This window comes from Ovis canadensis, chromosome 8 (genome assembly GCF_042477335.2).
Source record: "Ovis canadensis isolate MfBH-ARS-UI-01 breed Bighorn chromosome 8, ARS-UI_OviCan_v2, whole genome shotgun sequence".
In the NCBI taxonomy this organism is placed as follows: Eukaryota; Metazoa; Chordata; class Mammalia; order Artiodactyla; family Bovidae; genus Ovis; species Ovis canadensis.
This window is the reverse complement of record NC_091252.1, coordinates 100847990-100868352: the sequence shown is the minus strand read 5'-3', so window position 1 is coordinate 100868352 and position 20363 is coordinate 100847990. Positions and strand designations below refer to the sequence as shown.

The 20363-nt window shown below is 53.5% G+C and overlaps 1 protein-coding gene across 5 annotated transcripts in view; it reads left to right on the top strand.

Moving 5' to 3' along the window:
* The window catches only part of RPS6KA2 (ribosomal protein S6 kinase A2), a 334483-nt gene that overhangs the window by 120620 nt on the left and 193500 nt on the right, over positions 1-20363 (top strand). The window lies entirely within an intron of this gene.

The following is a 20363-nucleotide window of genomic DNA, read 5'->3' as shown; positions in this document are numbered from 1 at the left end:
GAGGCTCTAGACCATGATCTGCGGTAGTGTATTTGTATAGAGACACGGTGGCATCATGTCCGACTCGATGGACATGAGTTTGAGGAACCTCCAGGAGCTGGTGATGGACAGGAGGCCTGGCATGCTGCAGCCCACCGGGTCGCAGAGAGCCGGACATGACTGAGCGGCTGGACTGACTGATAGTGTTAGTTGTGGCTGCGGATGCGCTGGCTTCCATGTTGAGCCTCACCTTCGAGGCTGGTGCAGACAGACGCCCTCGGGGAGCCCCCAGCGGGTGAGGGACGTGGGGCTGCGGTGAGCAGGGGCCCCCCTGCAGGAGGACGGCTCAGTGACCTCAGGGCCAGCCTCATCAGACCAGCGGCTGGGCCGGATGTCCACCCGACGCTAGGCCTTCCTTCCCCCGTCCCTCATTGAATTTTCTCATTTATCTGTTCACCTTTTAAATAGAGCCATGTGGCTCTAAAGCCCACAATAGAAGGGACTTCCCCGGTGGTCCAGTGGTTGGGAGTCTGTGCGTCCACTGCAGGGGGCATGTGTTCCATTGTGGGTCTGGGAACTAAGATCCCACATGCCTTGCCCTGCAGCAAAGAAACAAAGTGCCCGATAAAGTCCTTTCAGGAGCGTCAGTTACGGAAGGCCGAGTCAGCACAACCACAGCTGTGCTGCTTCTTGAGGTGGAAGGTCAAAGAACATTCTGAGGACAGACCCCCAAGGGGGCTTATTTCTGGTTTCCGATTTCACTTTGGAGCATCTGATAGAGTATCTTGTTCTAGGTGTCAAACAACCCGTGTATCTTTCGTGTCAACTCTGTTTTTCTCAGCGCGCCCACCTGGCTTCCTCTCGGGGTCCCATTTATTCCCCAGCCGATCACTGAGCCCCGTTCTCTCTCTCTCTCCCTGAGACAGACTCCAGGGGAGCCCCGGGCCCCTGCGGCTCTGGCCCCGCCTCCCGAGCTCACCTTCCCTGCCTGAGGTCCCCGACTCTCCTGGCCTCGTCTGTGTAGGGCCGGCACCCCGGGGGGCTGCAGAGCCCTGTGCCCCAGTGGAGGAGAGATGACGCCCGGCTCTGATGGCGTGAGCTGAGGGTCAGCCGTGGGCAGCGATGCTCATGGTCGTCGGGCGGCCTCTCAGCACCGGTGCTTTCTTAAATTAACGGGGCTGAAGCTGAAAGAAGGACGAGGCGGCGATGTGCCTTTATGTTTAACGTGCTTTCATGTTCTCCAGTTCATTACTGAAGGAAGAGGAGAAGCTGCATGTGCTATTGCCTATGTTTGCTCAGTGGAGCTTTACTCTCGAACGTCTTCCGGGGATAAATAGCCCACAGGTTATACGTAAGTCAGCATCTGAAAGCACTTAGAACTTTACTTAAGGATGAACAGAATCTCATAACTAAACAACACACTGTGTAGGCCATTTTTCTTCTGTGGTCATATGTATCATCGTGAGATTTAAACCTGAGCCCCAGCCTGAGAGAGAATGGCCTGGTGGGGCCAGAGGCACGCAGCAGGAACTGGCTGCAGTCCCTCCCGGGATCTCTAGCCAGGGGCCCTGGAGGGTGGTGGGTGTCGGGGGTGTCAGACCCCCAGCTCCTGGGGGGTCAGGAGGCAACTTTCGTCTCTGAGACAAAGGAGCAAGCCTGGGGCAGAAGCTGAGCGGCAGTGACCTGGAGCCTCGTGAGGAGGGGCCGGGGCCACACGGCACGGGTCCCTCTCGGGTGCCCAGGAGCCCGGGTGTAAACAGCAGCAAGAAGGCCAGGGCAGCGCCAGGGGGCAGGCGTAAGCGAGGAATTGAGCACAGCCGCCCCCCCCCCCCCCCGGGCAGGGGATGGGCAACTTGATGGAGGCTTGTCCCCATCAAGACAGAGTCTGGCACGGGGGCCTGGCTTCCGTGGGGCAAGGACTCGGCGTACACCACTGCCACCAGGCCGCCAAGTGCACCTCGCTCTGCTGGGCAAAGAGGGTCCTTTGTGTTAGGGTCGGCAAAAGTCCAGCATGCAGGCCCCCGGAATCTTCTTGTCTTGGAATGTGGTGTCTATTTCTTGTCCTCAGATGATTCTTCCAACTGCAGGACTCTAAGCTGAGGAGTCTTGGTTGTACGTCTTCAGATTTCTCTGAATCTGGTAGCTATTTCATGGAATAGATTCTTCAGCTGTTGTTAAGTCACTAAACAACTGTTGTTGTTACTCATGTCTGACTCTTTATGACCCCGTGGACTGTAGCCCGCCAGGCTCCTCTGTCCATGGGGTTCTCCAGGCAAGAATACTGGAGTGGGTTGCCATTTCCTTCTCCAGGGGATCTTCCTGACCCAGGGACTGAACCCACGCCTCCTGCTTTGGCAGGTGGGCTCCTTGCCGCTGAGCCACCCAGGAGGCCCCCAGATTCTTGGGTTCTTGCTCTGTGTTCACTCCTGCTTTTCTCTCTCACTCCTCTCCTGCCTTTAGTCTTAACTGTGGAACAAGGACTTACTTAGAGCAGCAACAGGTGAGCTGAGACGGAGGAGATGAGTAACCAACAGGGGCGGGGAGCGCTCCTGGTTCCAGAACTGCTGTCGGCCCAGATGAGCCTCGCATAATCGGGGGCAGGAGGAGAGTGCCCCAGGGCTGGGGCATTTCTGAGTTTCTGCTGGAGAAGCTTGGCCAGCATGCCGGTTGCAGAGCGTCCCGTGTTACTTCTTCATTCTCTTTTTGGCTCTGTCCTGCGTGCTGTCTCAGATTTTGCATTGTCTTAGATGGCAAATCTAAATGAAAACATTTATAGTCATCTCTCCATCTCTGCAGGAGATTATTTCCACAACCCCTGCTCACACCAAAGTTGGTGGATGCTCAAGTCTGTTCTCTAAAATGGTGTAAGGTTTGCATATAACCTACACACATCCTGCCATATACTTTAAATTGCCTCTAGATTACTCATAACACTTAATACAATGTAAGTGAAGTGAAAGTGAAAGTCGCTCAGTCGTGTCTGACTCTTTGCGACACCATGGACTTCTCCATGGGATTCTCCAGGCCAGAATACTGGAGTGGATAGCCTTTCCCTTCTCCAGGGGATCTTCCCAACCCAGGGATCGAACCCAGGCAGCATTGCAGGAAGATTCTTTACCAGGTGAGCCGCAAGGGAAGCCCAATACACTGTAAATGCGATGTAAGTAGTTGCCAACACCCTGCAAATCCAAGTTTTGGTTTTTGGAACTTACTGTAATTTTTTTTCCTTTTTTTAGTATTTTTAATCCACAGTCGGTTGAATCCAGGGATGCACAGTACATGGGTAGGACGGTAGAGTACACTACCTTTTTGTTGTGTTATGATTTTAAAAGCAACGTCTCCCACTTAATTGTCTTTTTGTTTGCAGTTTTATTCTCCAGACCTACTGTTTTTTTAGCTGTTTGTGCTGGTAGTTGCTCAGCCAGGGTTTCTAATATGAACTAAATCCTATAGAATTAATGTTTATGGTAAAAAAAATATGCCTTTATGTACGAATGGCAATGATCCAAAAATTTATTCTAATGAATAATAAACTCACTTGTGGAAAAGACCTCCAAATGTGCGCAGTTCCTAGAGTTTAAGCTCTTTTGCCACACTTGAGAGATTCATTTGCCGTTACCACACATTTCCTAGGTGCTTGTGTAGTTGGTGTGATGGACAGGGAGGCCTGGCGTGCTGTGATTTCCTGGGGTCGAGTAGAGTTGGACATGACTGAGCGACTGAACTGAACAGAACTGTGTATCACATGCGGTGAACAAGGCGGGCAGGGTTTGCAGCAGAAGACACAGGGAACCGGGATGAGAAGAGCACACTCTGATGCCTGATCAGAAGGCCCTCCCGTCAGCACCGAGAACTGTGCTCACTGTTTTCTGCAACGTTTGTTTTTATTTATCTGTTTTTGGCTCTGCTGGGTCTTCACTGCGGCGAGGCCTTCTCCCTGGTTGTGGCGAGCGGGGCTTCTCTCTAGTTGCCGAGCTCGAGCTCCTTATCGCCATGGCTTCTCTTAGCGCAGAGCACGGGCTCAGTGGTTCCGACTCTCAGGCCCTAGAGCACGGGCTCAGTACTTGTAGCCCTTGGGCTCAGTAGCCCCTCGGCACGTGGGATCTTCCTGAGCAGAGATCCAGGCCATGTCTCCTGCACCGGCAGGCGGATTCCGTACTGCTGAGCCACCAGGGAAGCCAGCACCTACTCAAGGTTAGTAAATGAGAGCGATGTGGACAGGTTCATTGTTTTTAACTTCTCTCTGGTGAGGCCTTGTCCCTCCTGTGCATCCCTCCTGCAGGTCCCCATCTCTCAGCTTGCGGAGGTCCCACCCCCTGTGTATAAAACCCAGCTGGGCACCGAGGTGGCTCTCCAGTGAGGGCAGCTGGCGCTGACTGCCTGACCTCGGCACTGACCCGGCTCCAGGGGAAGTAGCTGTTGAGATTCCCAGGAGTCCTGTCTGCAGCAGGCTATACATTCTCACCCTAGGCAAACAACCAGTGGAAATTCTGCTGACTATGGGAGAATCGAGTCCATTTGTGATAGGAGACCTTTTCCCCAAGTTAACTAAAATTCCCCTGGAAGTTCTAGCTCCGTTTTCTCACGTGCTGGACTGGGGAAGAAGCCCACCAGGGTTCCAGGGATCTGTCACACCGCGTGACCCAAAGGTGGAGGTGATGGGAGAGATAGTTCCACAGTGGTGATCAGCCTTGGCCTTGATCGTGCTCAGGGGTGCCGGGAGCCTGCAGAGGTGTGCACTGACGGATCTGAATCTGATTGGGAGTAGCCGTGTAGACTCTCAGCAGTGCTCACACCCCAAGGCCACAGGTAGTGAGTAGGTGAGGATGAGGAATTAGGAAGTGTGATACATGCAGGGAGACACCGAAGACTCGAGGGGCAGAAGGACCAGGGTCGAACTGCACTTCAGGAGACTCGCCTGCCCCGCTCCACCCGGAGATTAGGGACGGCTGTTTGAAAACCTCAGGAGAGAAGACGCGGGGGAGGGCTGTCTGAAGCTGACCCACCCTGGAGGCGTCCTCTGCGAGCAGTGAATTCCCTGACGGAGATGGAGCCAGTTTGCACTCAGCTTTCTGTCCTTTTCCTGGAAAGAAAACCAGTGACCTCAGAGAAGCAGATGGCGCTCAGGGAACAGATGAGGCCTTGAAACCAGAGAGATCTGAGGAAGTATGGCACCAAAGCCCTAACTAAATGGGATGGAATGAAGAAGGACTAATTGAGGGAGGAGAAAGCATTCTTGAAGACTTAAAACATATTTGCTGGCCGAGGGGTGGGGGGTGGTCGGGGTGGGGGACACAGAAAAGGTAGGGCAATGCCGAGGAACTCACCGACCATGAAGAACAGAAAGAGTGTGATTGAGCGAGAAGAACGTTCATTACATCCTCCTCTGCCATGTCAGTGAGTCCCTGGCATTCCGGACTCGCCGAGAAGGACGGGACCTGTCCGCGTCTGTAGAGGGAACCGCCCAGCAGGGCTGCAACCAGAGCCTGGTGAGGCAGGCCCAGGGGAGGTGCTGGGGCGTATGGGCGGAGTGGGGAAGCACGGGGCGACCTTGGAGTGGGGCTGGGAGGCCAGGCTGGGGGGCTCAGGGCTACAGGTGCTGGGTGGGTGGACCTGGGTCCCCGTCCCCAGGTACAGTGAGGGGCCGGGCCCGAAAGTGGGGGCGCTGCGTTTCTTCCTGAGTCCTTTTCCAAGGAGGAGGTGGGTGCTGACCCCAGGCAGCTGGGAGGCGCCTGGGGTCCCGGAGCGGAGGAGGAGCTCTGGACCCCCAGGGCTGGCTTCTCTGTTAGCCGCAGGCTCTTTCCTTGTGTCTGTGTTGGTGTCAGAGTGCTTTGCAGAGACTCGAGTTTAAGCAGTCTTCTTTGGGGGCATGGTGCTCATTCCTGGCTCACGGCCCGCTTCTCTCGAGGGGGACTCTGCTTCCCTAAATAGCTCCTGAGCAGCCCCTAGACTGCCCGCGCGGCGCTTCCTAACTCCCAGCCCCTCTCCTCCACCACCTCCTGCTCCCCGCGTGGCCCACCGTCCTGTGCCTGGTGGGCTCCACGGCCGCTGTCCCCTCAGACTTGGCGCATGGACAGCTGGCATCTCCCTGCCTCCCAGACGGGATGGAAGAGAGGTGTCTACCCCTCTTCCAGCTGCCCCCCAGGGCCTGGCCTGGCAGGGGTCCCCCCGAGAGCCCACCCTCCTGTGTGTTCAAAGCACCATTGCCCCTGATCAGAAGCCACACATCTTCAATAAAGAGCTTTCCTGCTCCCCAGAAATAATTCCCTGAACACATGCCATTGCTTTCTTTAAAAAACAAACAAAAAGCAATCTCTTTATTGACCTGGATGCTATAAAAGGTGGTCTTGGAGAGGAACTCTTGACATCTCTGGTTTTGGACTCAGGGCTGTGAGAGCTCTGCTGCCCGATTTTCTTTATCAGAAAGAAGGCCTGGGGTTGACCAGCACTCTGTCCCCGAGAGGCACCTCTGCTTGGTGCCCGTGGGCACCCCTTGTGGACAGGAGGCCGCAACACACGTCGTCTGGGGCGAGGACCCTTGGGGTGGTTTTCTTGACCTGGTGGCGACCTTTTAGGACAAGCACATTAGGTCCCAGTAGGCCAATCAAGGCTATTTTCAGCACAAACGGAAAGGAAACGGGGCTGCTTGCCTCGGAAGCCTGCTCCAGCCTCACACCCTCAGCTTGTGCACTAGGCCAGCATGCACCCTGCCCAGCGGCCCTGCGGGTGCTCGGGAAGTAGGGGCGGCAGACCCGAGCGAAGGGGCTGGGAATGCGGGGCGTCCTTCCAGAGGTGCGAGTCCAGGGCCCCTGTTGGGGGGTCAGGCGGCCAGGGCCCAGTAGGGTGTGGGTTCCCTGCGCTGCCCCCCTGGTTTGGCGAGAGGGGACGAGGCTCCAGTACCGGGGACAGTGTTTCCCAGGGCTTTTCCCAGCCCAGCGTCCAGCTCTCAGGCCGACTCCCAGGGGTCCTAAGTGTGAGGGAGGCGGAGCACAGGCTGGTGAAGAGAGGTCCCGGGGCCCAGACCCCACGTGGCCAAGGCCCCACGGGAGCAGGATAGTGAGCGCGCCTGATAGCTGATGGGAGACTGAAGGAGGGGGGAGGGGGGCTGTCTGGTGCCACAGGCCCCGCCCCTTTCCGAGGGTGCCGCCCCTCCCCCCCCTTTCCGAGAGTTCCCACACCTGGGGCGCAGGAGAGCAGGGGGCCTGCCTCTGCAGAGCCTTCAGCTCAAGGTGCGCATTCCTCTCTTGCCAACAAGTCGTCTCTCGTGAGGGACAAGGCCTCCCTGCCTCCACATGCAGAGGCCGCCCCCTTCTCCAGACTGAAGGGGGACCGCCAAGCTGACCCTGTGTGGGCCCGGGGCCTGGTAACATGCTCGCTCCCCTCACAATCACAACAGATCATTCAGAGGAGCGAGCAGTCTCCACTTCTCTTATCTGGGATCAAGGAGAAGACGTGTCGAGATCCCGTTGGAATCATTGTCCAAAAATGAAAGGTCACTCTCGCTCCACCGCCCTCAGAGAACCGAGACAGAGGCCTGCCAGTTCTCTGCCCGCTGGCAGCTCAGGGCTCACAGAGGGGGAATTCAGGGGATTCCTCTCTTACTGTTTAGGGCCTGTGGGTTAATCAACTATGCTTATTGTCTGGTATGAAACTGTTAATAACAGACGAGGGTTATCAGCTGACTTTCCTTCCCTGCTCTGAATGCGGGAGAAATCTCGCTTGGGCTCGGGATTCCTAAAGGGTTTGCACAGGGCGTGTCTGCTCTTCCATCCTGCCCCGATCCCCAGGCCCCGGATCCCCAGGCCCCTGCCGGGCAGGTCCTCCTCGTTGTCAACCCGTGTGTCTTTAGTCTCCATCAATTATCTCTCAAAACAGTTGCTTTCTTTGCTTTAATATATTCTTTCCAAACAGACTTCCGAATGTGCAGGCGGCCTGTAATCCATCAGCTGGCCAGACCCTCGGGAGATCATGGCCCCAATTATAGACCAGGAGGAGGTGCAGCTGAGGCTGATTTCAGACCCTCAGCCTCAACCTCTGCCCTGAGGATCGACCTTCCTGATTCTGCCGCATCTCCCTGTAAATCTGAGCCTTGGAGAATTCTTACCCCGGCTCAGACCTTGGGGGCTGCTGGCTCACACATGTGCAGTTAGAAAACCCAGCTCGCCCCTGAGGTTCCCGCATGGGCCGGTCCAGCTCTGACTCCGCCTAGCTGGGCAGCGTCTCCCGTTCAGCCTGTGTCTTCCCCCAGACTTCCCATTTCTCTCTTTACTCGATTGACCTCAGACCCCAGAGATGAAGGCAGATGCTGATGATGCTGACGTAGCATCCTGAGGCGGGGGGATGCCTTTTTTCCACTGTGACAGCTCAGCTGGGCTGGTACAGTCCAGTGTGAAGGTCTGTCTTTCCATGTTGAGGAGCCTTGTGCTCTGGGGTGGTCTTTCCTCCACCGTCCACATGCCGCTGGGAGCAATACTGCCTGCCTCAGGATTTCACACCCAGAAATTGCAGTTGTTAATAAGAAGAGCTTTCTACCTCATGCAGCTGCCGATCAGTGTCCAACTTTACATAGAGATGGTTACCAGACACACAGGCTTCGGTGTGACACGGATAGAGCGGATGAGTGATGGGTGGAGGGGATGGTGAGCTGTGCTCCCTCTGCCTGAGTTTCACCAGCTGAGTCAGAGTCTCAGAAGCATCACTGTAGTTGATTCAAACCTGTGTGATATTTCACTCAGCAGCGTCTCTCAAAAAAGGGAACAGGATGTTTTCATTTAAGTAACACTTTGGACCCTTAGTGAAACTGTAGAGAAATGCCTTTCATTTCTGTCATCTTTAGGAACTATAAGTTGCCACATTTCAAAAGTGCAGGTAAGATTGTGAATAAAAGGCTCTCAGAGCTCACATCTCTGAGCTTTTACGTGGTGCACAATTGCCTTCTTTCCTTGGGCAATCTTGATTGTCTTAAGGTGTGAAGATTATGCTTATGCTTAATTAAAGAGGAATACGCATTAAGAACAAACCATCTCAAAATTTGGGAGTTGTTATCTCAGCTTTTTACCCTCTGTATTAATTACCTTTTGGTGGTTAGCAATTTACCCCAAAACTTACTGGAGTGAAAAAAAATGAGCATTTACTCTCTAAGAGTTGCTGTGAGTCAGCAAGGAGGCTGCAGCTTAGCTGGGTGCCTGTGGCCAGGGCTGTGTGGCCTCACCTGAAGGCCTGCCCAGTGGGGAGCTAACTCTTTCTGAAGTCCCCCAGGGGGCTGCTGGCCTTGGTCCCTCAACACAGGGGCTGGTCTCCAGGCCTGAGTTACAGCCTGGGAGCTGCCTCTGCCCCCAGGGGAGCCGTCTGAGTAGCGAGGAGGCACCAGGATGGAAGCCGTGGTCTTTCTGTCATTCACGCCCCGTCACTTCCGCTGTGTTCTCTGTGCTGCCTTCCACCTGTTGAAAGCACGTCCCTAGGTCCAGCCAGAAGCAAGGGGCCGGGGTTCTAGAAGCAGGTAAGTGCCAAGGGGCAGGGATCATTGGAGGCACCTCAGAGGCTGCCCGGGTAACTCCTGCTTAAGACAGGAATTAATAATTTCATGGGGAAAGAGGAGAGGAAGAAAGATCACAGCTGACATCTTCCTTAGAAATCATGTTTCCATGGGTTTTTTTTTTTTTTTTTTTGATGGGGAGTAAGATTATTGCTACTATTGTGTTAGTGTTGTGACAATTTAAGGGCATGAGACTGAAAAAGATGCTTTTTTAGACCATTCCTGAATCACAGATGCTATAAGCAAATTTCAGATCTTATAGAGGGTTAATATTCACCATTTCCTGGATCTTTCTATAGTAGGCATGGATTTTTTTTTTTTTTTACAATAATAGCGTGGATATAAGAAATGTCATTTTAGGAAATTCCTTTAAACCAGTTTAGTCTGCTTCGAGTCTGTTCCTCCCAAGTTAGCAAGGGCTGCCCACAAATTCAGTCCCCATCACTCACTCTTTTCCTCTTCACATTCGCATCCCAAACCCCCTCAGGAAACTCCATGGCGTCTTGAACGAGCCAGAATACGTGGGGAGGGCTGTCCTCTCTGGTCAGACCTGGAGGGGAAGGCGCACAGCTCACCTCCCAGTGCAGACAGAGTGAGGGAGGAGGTGACGGAGAAGCCCCATCCCACAAGCGCCACATCGGCCAGCGGCCCACTGACTCCGCGTTGAGGGATGGGGTGGCTGCAGGGGATGTGGCCACGTGCAGGCCTCAGGGAAGAACCGGGCAAGTCACCCTTCCGGGCAGTGAGCCTGGGACTCGAGTCTCCTGGGAGCGTGCGTTCTGCATTGCACATCAGGGTGTTGGGGCCTCGGCCTGCCTGTTTGTGGGCTTGGCGTGTGTGAGCTGCCCGGAAGGCTGAGGTTCGGCCAGCAGGCGTGAGGGCCATGTCCCCGGAGGCGGGTGCCCCTGGGAGCGCCAGGAATGTTCACTGGAAGGAGCAGGTCGGTCCCTATCGTAAACACTTTCTGTTAGAGTAGCTGGTGCGATCACTAGTGTCCTGGGTGGCCCAGCGCCGTCCAGATGCCCAGACTGCGCCCAGCGCGAGATGGCTCGTGTTCGGACACTCAGTGACCTGGGGCGAAGACAGCCATGGTCAGGCTGGGAGCAGCGGCTTCTCAGGGCTGAGCTGGTCTGCGAACCTGGGGCAAAGTTCGAGGGGCCCACAAGCGGGAGGAAACGGGGGGGATTTGTGTCTCTACTTTCCGTCGCCTCCTCTCTCTGTGTCTTCTGCGGTTTGTCCAGCTGCTCCGGGAGCCCTTCGTGGTGGCTCTCCGGTCTCACGTTCCAGAATCCGTCCTCCAAATCTGTCTTTGGCCCTCTGGGGCCCCACCTCCCGAGTGCTGTCTGCATCCGTCCGTCAGTGTTCAGTGGGTTGGTCACTCACGTCCCAGACATCTCCCCAACTCCCACGGAAGATCCTGTGGGGTTCACACCAAGTGCTCTGGATTCTGCATCAGGACCTTCTGAAGGTCGTCACATTCACCGATGGAGTGGAAGGTGTGGTTCCCCCAAGAGCCGCTTATGACGAGCTGTTAAGCCGGCCTCTCTCTTGAGCACGTGCTCCTGCATTTTCACAGCGGGAGGACTGCAGTGAGCTCTTTTTGACCCACCTGTAAAGTACTGTGCATTCCTCTGGCGTATTTGGTTGACTCAGTGACATGAGATCTGACCTGTGAGCTGCTCTGTGCAGAGGTCTGAGGCTTTAGATTTTACACACATGCACGCGCCGCGAAAGATGATAATATACATTATTAACAAATTCAACTTCTGTTAAAATTTTAATGTATATTATCGATAGTGTATAGTGGTGGTGTTAGTCACTCAGTCGTGTCTGACTCTTCGTGACCCCACGGACTGCAGCCCGCCAGGCTCCTCTGTGCATGGGATTCTCCAGGCAAGAATACTGGAGTGGGTTGCCATTTCCTTTTCCAGGACATCTTCCCAAGCCAGGGATCAAACGCAGCTCTCCCACAGTGCAGGCAGACTCTTTACCTATTGAGCCACCAGGGAAACCCATATTATTAATAAATTCAACTTATTTTATTAAAACAAAATAACAGGACAACAAGCTATTTTCCTTGAGTGTGTATCTTCAGCAGTTTTTAATCTTCATATTAAAAAATGTTAATGTGGTAAAATACACATAACATAAAATTTGACAATGCTTTGGCCACCTGATGCAAAGGGTCGACTCACTGGATAAGACCTTGATGCTGGGAAAGATTGTGGGCGGGAAGAGAAGGGGGACGCAAACAATGAGATGGTTGGATGGCATCACCGACTCAGTGGACATTGGTTTGAGTGAACTCTGGGAGAGAGGGGAGGACAGAGATGCCTGGTGTGCTGCAGTCCATGGGGTCACAGAGAGACTGATACAGCTTAGCCGCTGAACAACGAACAACAAAATGTACTGTCTTCACCATTTTCAAGTATAGGATTCAGTGGTATTCCGTTGAGTTTAGTCACTCAGACGTGTCCGACTCTTTGCAACCCCATGGACTGCAGCACGCCAGGCCTCCCTGTCCAGCACCAACTCCCAGAGTTCACTCAAACTCATATCCTTCAAGTCAGTGATGCCATGCAACCATCTCATCCTCTGTCGTCCCCTTCTTCTCCTGCCTTCAGTCTTTCCCAGCATCAGGGTCTTTTCACATGAGTCAGGTCTGCGCATCAGGGGCCACAGTATTGGGGCTTCAGCTTCAGCATCAGTCCTTCCAATGAACACCCAGGACTGATCTCCTTCAGGATGGATTGCTTGGATCTCCTTGCAGTCCAAGGGACTCTCAAGAGTCTTCTCCAACACCACACTTCAGAAGCATCAATTATTTGGTGCTTAACCTTCCTAAAAGTCCAACTCTCACATCGTACATGACCACTGGAAAAACCATAGCCTTGACTAGACGGACCTTAGTCAGCAAAGTAATGTCTCTGATTGTTAATATGCTGTCTAGGTTGATCATAACGTTTCTTCCAGGGAGCAAGCATGTTTTATTTTCATGGCTGCAGTCACCATCTGTAGTGATTTTGGAGCCCCCCAAAATAAAATCTGTCACTGTTTCCACTATTTCCCCATCTATTCGCCATGAAGTGATGGGACCAGATGACATGATCTTAGTTTTCTGAATGTTGAGTTTTAAGCCAACTTTTTCATTCTCCTCTTTCACTTTCATCAGGAGGCTCTTTAGTTCTTCTTTGATTTCTGCCATAAGGGTGGTGTCATCTGCCTATCTGAGGTTATTGATATTTCTCCTGGCAATCTTGATTCCAGCTTGGGCTTCATCCAACCTGGCATTTCCCATGATGTACTCTGCATATAAGTTAAATAAGCAGGGTGACAATATACTGCCTTGATGCACTCCTTTCCCGATTTGGAACCAGTCTGTTGTTCCATGTCTGGTTCTAACTGTTGCTTCTTGACCTGCATACAGGTTTCTCAGGAGGCAGGTCAGGTGGTCTGGTATCCCTATCTCTTGAAGAATTTTCCACAGTTTGTTGTGATCCACATAGTCAAAGGCTTTCGAGTAGTCCATAAGGCAGAAGTAAATGTTCTTCTGAAATTCTCTTGCTTTATCGATGATCCAGCAGATGTTGGCAATTTGATCTCTGCTTCCTCTGCCTTTTCTAAATCCAGCTTGAACATCTGGAAGTTCATGGTTCACATATTGCTGAAGCCTGGCTTGGAGAATTTTGAGCATTACTTTTCTAGCATGTGAGATGAGTGCAATTGTGCGGTAGTTTGAACATTCTTTGGCATTGCCTTTCTTTGGGACTGAAATGAAAACTGACCTTTTCCAGTCCTGTGGCCAACTGCTGAGTTAGTGGTATTAAGTGTATTCATATTGCTGTACAAGCATGGTTCCCGCCCTTTCCTCGGGCATCCTTTCTGCAGGTAGAACTGAATCTCTGCACCTTTTAGACCATTACTCCCCATCTACCTCCCCCAAGCCCGTCAGCCACCCTCTGCTTTGTATCTTGGAATCTGATGGCTCTTCACACAGGTGGGGCCACAGGGTATTTGCCCTTCTGTGATGGATTGACTTCACTGAGAGTAAAGTCCCCAGTGGTCATCCATGTTGCAACAGGTGTCAGAATTTCCTGCCTTTTTGAGGCTGAATAACAGCCCACTGGATGCACTTTTGTTTATCCGCCCCCTCTGTCCGTGGGCATGTGTGGCTCCCCCCTTTGACTGTTGTGAATAACTGCTATGAATGTGGGCGAGCAGATGTCTCTTTGGAACTCTGCTTTCAGTTCTTTGGGGGTATATACCCAGAAGTGGGATTTCTGGATCATATAATAATTCTATGTTTCACTTTTTTTAGTAACTTCCATACCATTTCCAGAGCAGCTGGATCATTTTACGTCCCCCAATTCTGCTCGGGAGCTCCAGCTTCTCTGCGTCCTCACCAGCACTGTTGTTTCCTGTTCTTATTATAGCCATTCCAGCAGGTGTGAGGTGGGGCTTCCCATGTGGCTTTGACTAACATCTCTCTAATGATTAATGACGTCGAGCATCTTTTTATGCTCTTGTTTGGCCATTTCTATATCTTCTTTAGAAAATTTATCCTCATATCTCACAAACAAAAACAAAACGTACTGACATTTTAAAATAGTTTCTCGAGATCTGACAAGTGTCAGAGTCAGATACCTGACTGGCCACTAAATGGAACATTACTGACGTCAGCAGGAAGGTGGGCTGGTTCGGAAACCGTGGGCAGCATTTAAAGAGTGCCCTCTTGGCCCCTGTCCCCGGGAGGATGCCCCATGACCTTCTGTCTCTGACTCAGTGGAGGCCATGCTGAGCTGTAGTGGATGAGGGTGGCCCCGGTGTGCCTTATGGAGTGAGTCTGCAATTTTAGACACGAACCTCTGACCAGAGTCCAGCCTTTTCCTTCCGTTGCTTCTGGATCAATCAGCCGGAAGAAGATTACCTTTCAATAACTTTTCTATTTTGGGATCACTTATCACTGCTCTTTCCAGCTCACAGGTCCACGGGAGGATGCAGTGGACAATGAGCCCTCGTGAAGTGTGTCGCTCTGATTTAAGCCGTACGCGTGCAGTCGGGAACAGCACCCTGACTCAAGGCAGATCCTCAGGACTGGGTACTTCGTCTCTGAGTTTTCCCCAGCAGTGGCCAGGCTGCCCCAGCCACGTGGACTTACTGGCCCTGTTCTGACTCGCTTCTGCTTCTGCAGAGGCCCCTTCCCTCTCCCTCACTCAGCTTCCTCTGCTGACCTGGGGACTAAACCAACTTAGTCCCCGAGCGAGGCTGGGAACAGGGCTTCCCTGGTGGCTCAAACGGTAAAGAATCTGCCTGCAGTGCAAGAGATCTGGGTTTGATCCCTGGGTTGGGAAGCTCCCCTGGAGTAGGGAATGGCAACCCACTCCAGATTCCTGCCTGGAGAATCCCATAGACAGAGGAGCCTAGCAGGCCTCAGTCCAAGGGGCTGCAGAGTCAGGCACGACTGAGCAACACTTTCACCTTCAAGGCTGGGAACACGTTCCGAGGGAGGCGCTTTCCACGTCACTCTGCATACCTCCAGCTCACCGGGAGATTTTAGAAAGAAACTTCATGTCTCTGGCCTCGTCCTGAGTGCGGCTGGGCCGGTCCTGGAGTCTCCAGTGTAAATGTGGTTCTGAATGCGTCTGTGCTTCTGCTTGGTTTCAGCACTCAATTTTTTCCCATATGTTTAGTCTGATTCTCTCCTGGATGAGGATGGCTACCTGGAGGCGTTCTCAGAGGAGAGGCAGACTGAGGTCCTGGAGTTTTTGCTGGAGGTTTTGTCTGGAGTGTTCTTTAGGTTTGATAATCGTGGGTGTAGATGTGTAGGAAAAAGCCCAGTGCCGCTGCAAAGGGCTTATAATACACCCTGAGTCTTTTAACCCTTTACTTTGTATGTTGCTGTTTAGTCACTTGGTCATGTCCGACTCTTAGCAACCGCATGGACTGCAGCTTGCCAGGCCTCCCTGTCCCTCACCATCTCCCGAAGTTTGCCCAAGTTCATGTCCATTGAGTCGGTGATGCCGTATCCAGCCATCTCATCCTCTGTCGTCCCCTTCTCCTCCCGCCTTCAATCTTTCCCAGCATCAGGGTCTTTTCCAATGAGTCAGCTCTTGGCATCAAGCGGCCACAGTATTAGAGCTTTAGTTTCAGCATCAGTCCTTCCAGTGAAATTCAGGGTTGACTGCCTGTAGGATGGACTGGTTTGATCTCCTTGCAGTCCAAGGGACTCTCAAGAGTCTTCTCCAGCACCAGTTGTGGACGCCCTGACTTGAGTGCCCCATAAATGTGCCCACGGTATGTGTGCCTGAGGACAGACCCCCCCAGGGGCCTCCTTCATCTGCCGGTCTCATCGCAGCCGGTTTCTCTGTGCGCCTGGTGTGGCTGTGTCGGGAGACCCACGGGACGGCACATGGGACAGCACAGCAAGGCCTGGAGGCAGAGGAGAGCGGGCCTTGGAGACGTGCACCAGCTGTGGTTGGGAGAGGCTGTGCCAAGAACAGAAGCTAGAACGCCAGATGAAATAATAAGCACTAAGTGCCACGTCAGGCGTGCGTGCCTGAGCCCGCGGGACAGGACGGCGTGGGGGAGGGGACAGGGTGGGGGAGGGGAGGGGAGGGGAGGGGGAGGGGAGGGGAGGGGGAGGGGAGGGGAGGGGGAGGGGAGGGGCGGGTGGAGGAGGGGCGGGCTCCGGTTCTTGCAGATGGGTGGCGTGATGTTATAATGAGGGCTTTGTGTGCCTCAGGGAAGGGCTGCGGAGGAATGCAGAGGAGAGCGCAGGCGTCGGGTGGTAATGCTGTACCGTTGTCATAGAAGAGTGGGCGCTCTGGCTTAATCCACTGAGGATCAAAATGGAGCCTTTGTTCCCTGTCGGATGTGGAATCCTGTAGCTCGTGAGTCAGGAATGACCCCAGCCCTACAGGGAGGACATGAAGACCCAGAGAAGTCCGGGCTTGTCAAGGTCACACCGCTGTGTGGCTGGGCCATGAGTAGACCTTGGTAACGGGCCATGATTTCTATTCATTTACTGCCTTGTTTAGCACACCTGCTATTTGATACAGAAGAAGCCAAAAAAGCTAGGCTTGACTTAGTTTTTCATGTGGATAGTGGGGCTCTGGGGATGAAGGGGGAGTCCCTGCTCCAGGCGTCCGCAAGCGTGGGAAGGTCTGTTGGAAGCTGATGGGTGCATGCCTTAGCCAGAGCGACTGCGCCGCAGCCTTGAGTGAAAGGTTGATTTGCCGCGTTCGACTCGGCTGGCCTGCGTTGGTGACCAACCCGTGATCCGCGCGGTATTTTTAAATACCTGTTTGGTCTGTACCGTTTTGTTGCTGTGTGGACCTAGTGCTGCTCCCAGACCGTCTGGTTCCCTCCAGGTCTGAGCTGAGCAAGCTCTCTTGCATTAAAGAGCTCCCCGAGGCTGCTGGCCTGGACCGTTGCAGCCAGCACCCGGTCGCCGGGTGGCCGTGAGGCGGTGACCCTTTGGCCCTGCCTTCCTCGGCCCAGTGTGGCCAGCGAGGTTCGTGTGGCCCAGAGGAGGCAGAAATGCCCGGACGAGCCAGGTGCCCCCGCGCCCACCACAACCCCTGGGCTCCCGGGGCTTGGGAACTTTGTCCCAGCCCGGCTGGGTGGTCAGAGGCCTTGCGGTCCAGCCCAGCGGCAAGAGAGAGGGCCATGAACACCCCACAGAACGCTTGGCGGAGGGAGGGGAGATGCTTGCCCTGAGACCCATCGGGAGGAGCATCCTCGCTGGAACCCAGCGCTCTCCAGGTCCTGGGGGCAACGTGAGCTTGTCCCAGCCCCACAGGCTGCTCTGCGAGGCCGTGAAGGTCGGTGAAGCCTGTGACCTGGGCTCCTGTCCGTGGCAAGACAGATGCGATACTGTGGCTGCGAAGGGAAACCCTCTTTGCCGGGTGAGTCCATGACCACACCTGGCATCTCTCCTTTTCCTGATGACCCTCCCAACCCCACCAGTCCAAAGTCTTGGATCTTCAGCTGAAATTTGGCTTTAGAATCAGATCAGCATTTGAGTCCTGACTTTGCATTTACTAACTGTGAAGTGACTCACTTTCTCTTAGTCTCCACTTCTTGCTCTCGGAAGTGAAGCCTCCGACCCTGGGGCGGGCATGAGGATTCTGTGGTTTAGGGAGAGGAGCCTGCCCTGTGCCCCCTGCATCTGGCATGTGCTGTCAGCTGGAATGTTTTCTCTTTTTCTAGCCCAGCCACCACGGGAATAACCTCCCACAAATACCACGGAACAGGCTTATTTCCTTATTCTGTGGGGTCTAGTATAATACACAAAATTGTAATTTTTATTTAGAAATAGTCAAACTTTGGGGAATTTAATGTGACTTGGCCTGATAATTTTTACCCCATTCAAAATTACCTACAGCCTTGCAATTCCTGTTCTTAAACAAGTAAAACACAATGAAACAAAATAAACAGAAGTGGGCGAGTGTGTGCATAAATATTTGAGTGTGTGAGTGTGTGTGAGTGAGTGTGTGTGTATGTGTGTTTGTGTTTGTGTGTGTATGTGTGTGTGTTTGTGTGTGTGTTTGTGTGTGTGAGTGTGTGTGTGGGTGTGTGTGTGTGTGTGTATGTGTATGTTTGTGTATGTGTGTTTGTGTGTTTGTGTATGTGTGTGTGTTTGTGTGTGTCTGTGTTTGTGTATGTGTATGTGTGTGTGTTTGTGTATGTGTGTGTATGTGTGTATGAGTGTGTGTGTCTGTGTTTGTGTATGTGTATGTGTGTGTGTTTGTGTGTGTGTGTTTGTGTGTGTGTTGATGTGTGTGTATGTGTGTGGGTGTGTATGTGTATGTGTGTGTGTTTGTGTATTTGTATGTGTGTGTGTTTGTGTATGTGTGTTTGTGTGTGTTTGTGTGAGTGTGTTTGTGTGTGTGTGTGTGTGTGTGTGTGTGTGTGTGAACAGTACCTCGAGGACAGGCTTGGAAGCCATTTTTAAAGCTCACTTTGATCCTGAACATCTGGATGAGCAGTTCTAAGTACATTTTATTCTTAAGTGAACACTCCAAACATTGGCCACGACCAGCTGCTTCTGAATCGTGTTTATTTTCCGTTTTCTGGGGGCACTGGGCTTGGTAGGAAGAGGCACGATGGATTGTTGCCAGAGCTTACTCAGAGCAACAGCCAGCAGAGAGGGAAGCAGAAGCATCGTGATGCTGTTCGCTGTGGCCTCGGAAGCTGGGCAAACGAGGGAACTGGAATCCGGTTCAAGCGTGATGCTAAAGAGAGTGGCCTGGGCCATTTGCTGCGTGCAGATGGACAAGTGAGATGCCAAGCATTCTGACAAGTCTCGTCTACAAAGTTTACAAAGCATTTTCAACCATTACCAAGCTTTCCAGAAAACCTACGAGTTGGATGGAGCTTGTTCTGCTTTACAGGCAATAATACGGCCTCATCACGCGTCCAGGCGGTGCATTGAAAGGCCCACTGCTCACGGAGCACCAGGTCAGAGCTTAAGCGCAGGCCTGGACACAGACTCTCCGGCCACGCTTCTGGCGCCAGGTTCTCCCTCCAGCAGTGACTGCGCCCACCCGCTGGTTTCCTGGGCGCTCAAGCCTGTCGCCTGGCCGTGTCCCCGCACTGTCTACAGGGACCCTCCGCTCTCGGCCTACCTTTCAAAGTCCTTCCAGGAGGAGGGGAGGACCCCCAGCACTGGCTTCTCCACCAGGTGCTACTCTGGGTGACCCAGGTTCCTCGAGGGACCATGGGAATCATTATTCTAACCGCCTAGAGAGGAGGTTCCCGTTTTGGAGCAGCCGTGGTGAGGGGTGTGCCCCTTTCATGCCTCCCATTCTCTGAGGCACCCCTGGAGCGCCCCTCGATGTGGTGGGGAAGCTGCCCTGCCTCTGTGTCTGCAGGGATGACCTCGAGTTTGGAGGGGTGAGCGGCAGGGCCTCTGAGCATCGCGGCTGCAGACCCAGAGGCGCCTCCTGCGCCTCGCGCTGTCTTTTCACAGAGTCAGCAGCTCCTTGGCGAAGCCTCGCATCCCAGAGTGAAGACCTCAGTCTTGCAGGCGAGTCCAGAGAGGGTGGCGGTGCGTCGGTTTCCGTTTCTTGACGGTGTTTCGGTTCGGATGCCTGGCGAGGAAGCGGCGGGCGAGGCGCCTTTCTGTTAATGTGCTGAGTCCTACTCTCCCTGGACTGCCGTAGCAGAGCGCCTCCGACTGGGTGGAGAAATCAACAGACTGTATTTTCTCCGGTTCCAGGAGCTGTGAGTCCAAGCCTGAGGCGTCAGCGGGTGGGCTGCTTCTGGGGCCTCTCTCCTCCGCGTGTGGACGGCCGTCTTCTCGTTGGCTCTTCACACACACGTCCCTCGGGGCGCCAGCGTCCCTGGTGTCTGGGCCCAAATCCCCTCTTCCTCTAAGGACACCAGGCCAGTGGGGTCAAGCCCACCCTAGGGGCCTCATTTTAACTCAGGCACCTGTTTAAAGACTCGGTCTCCAAATATACTCACATTCTGAGGACCTAAGAGTTAGGACCTCACCGTGTGAAATTGAGGGATGGACACAGTTAAGCCCATAACAGTTAATTCCGTTTAACGTGTTTGATGAAATGTTGGATTTATACGCTAGATCAGAGCGCCCAGGTATGCTACCCGAGCCACGTGTACGTACCCCTGACGCCGTGTCTGGTTACACGCACGTGCGCTCAGTGGTGCCCAGCATCACCCCGATTTCCTGTTTGTCTTCACGTGTCTACTGAGTCCAGCGAGCCGGGCAGCTCAGGCGGTTCTGCACAGGGGTGGGCGGCTCCAGGTGGAATAGTCCTTCACCTCTCGTCCTTCCATTAAGAACTCAGTCTTCTCTTTGTATTTCACGTTTGCATCTTTCCAT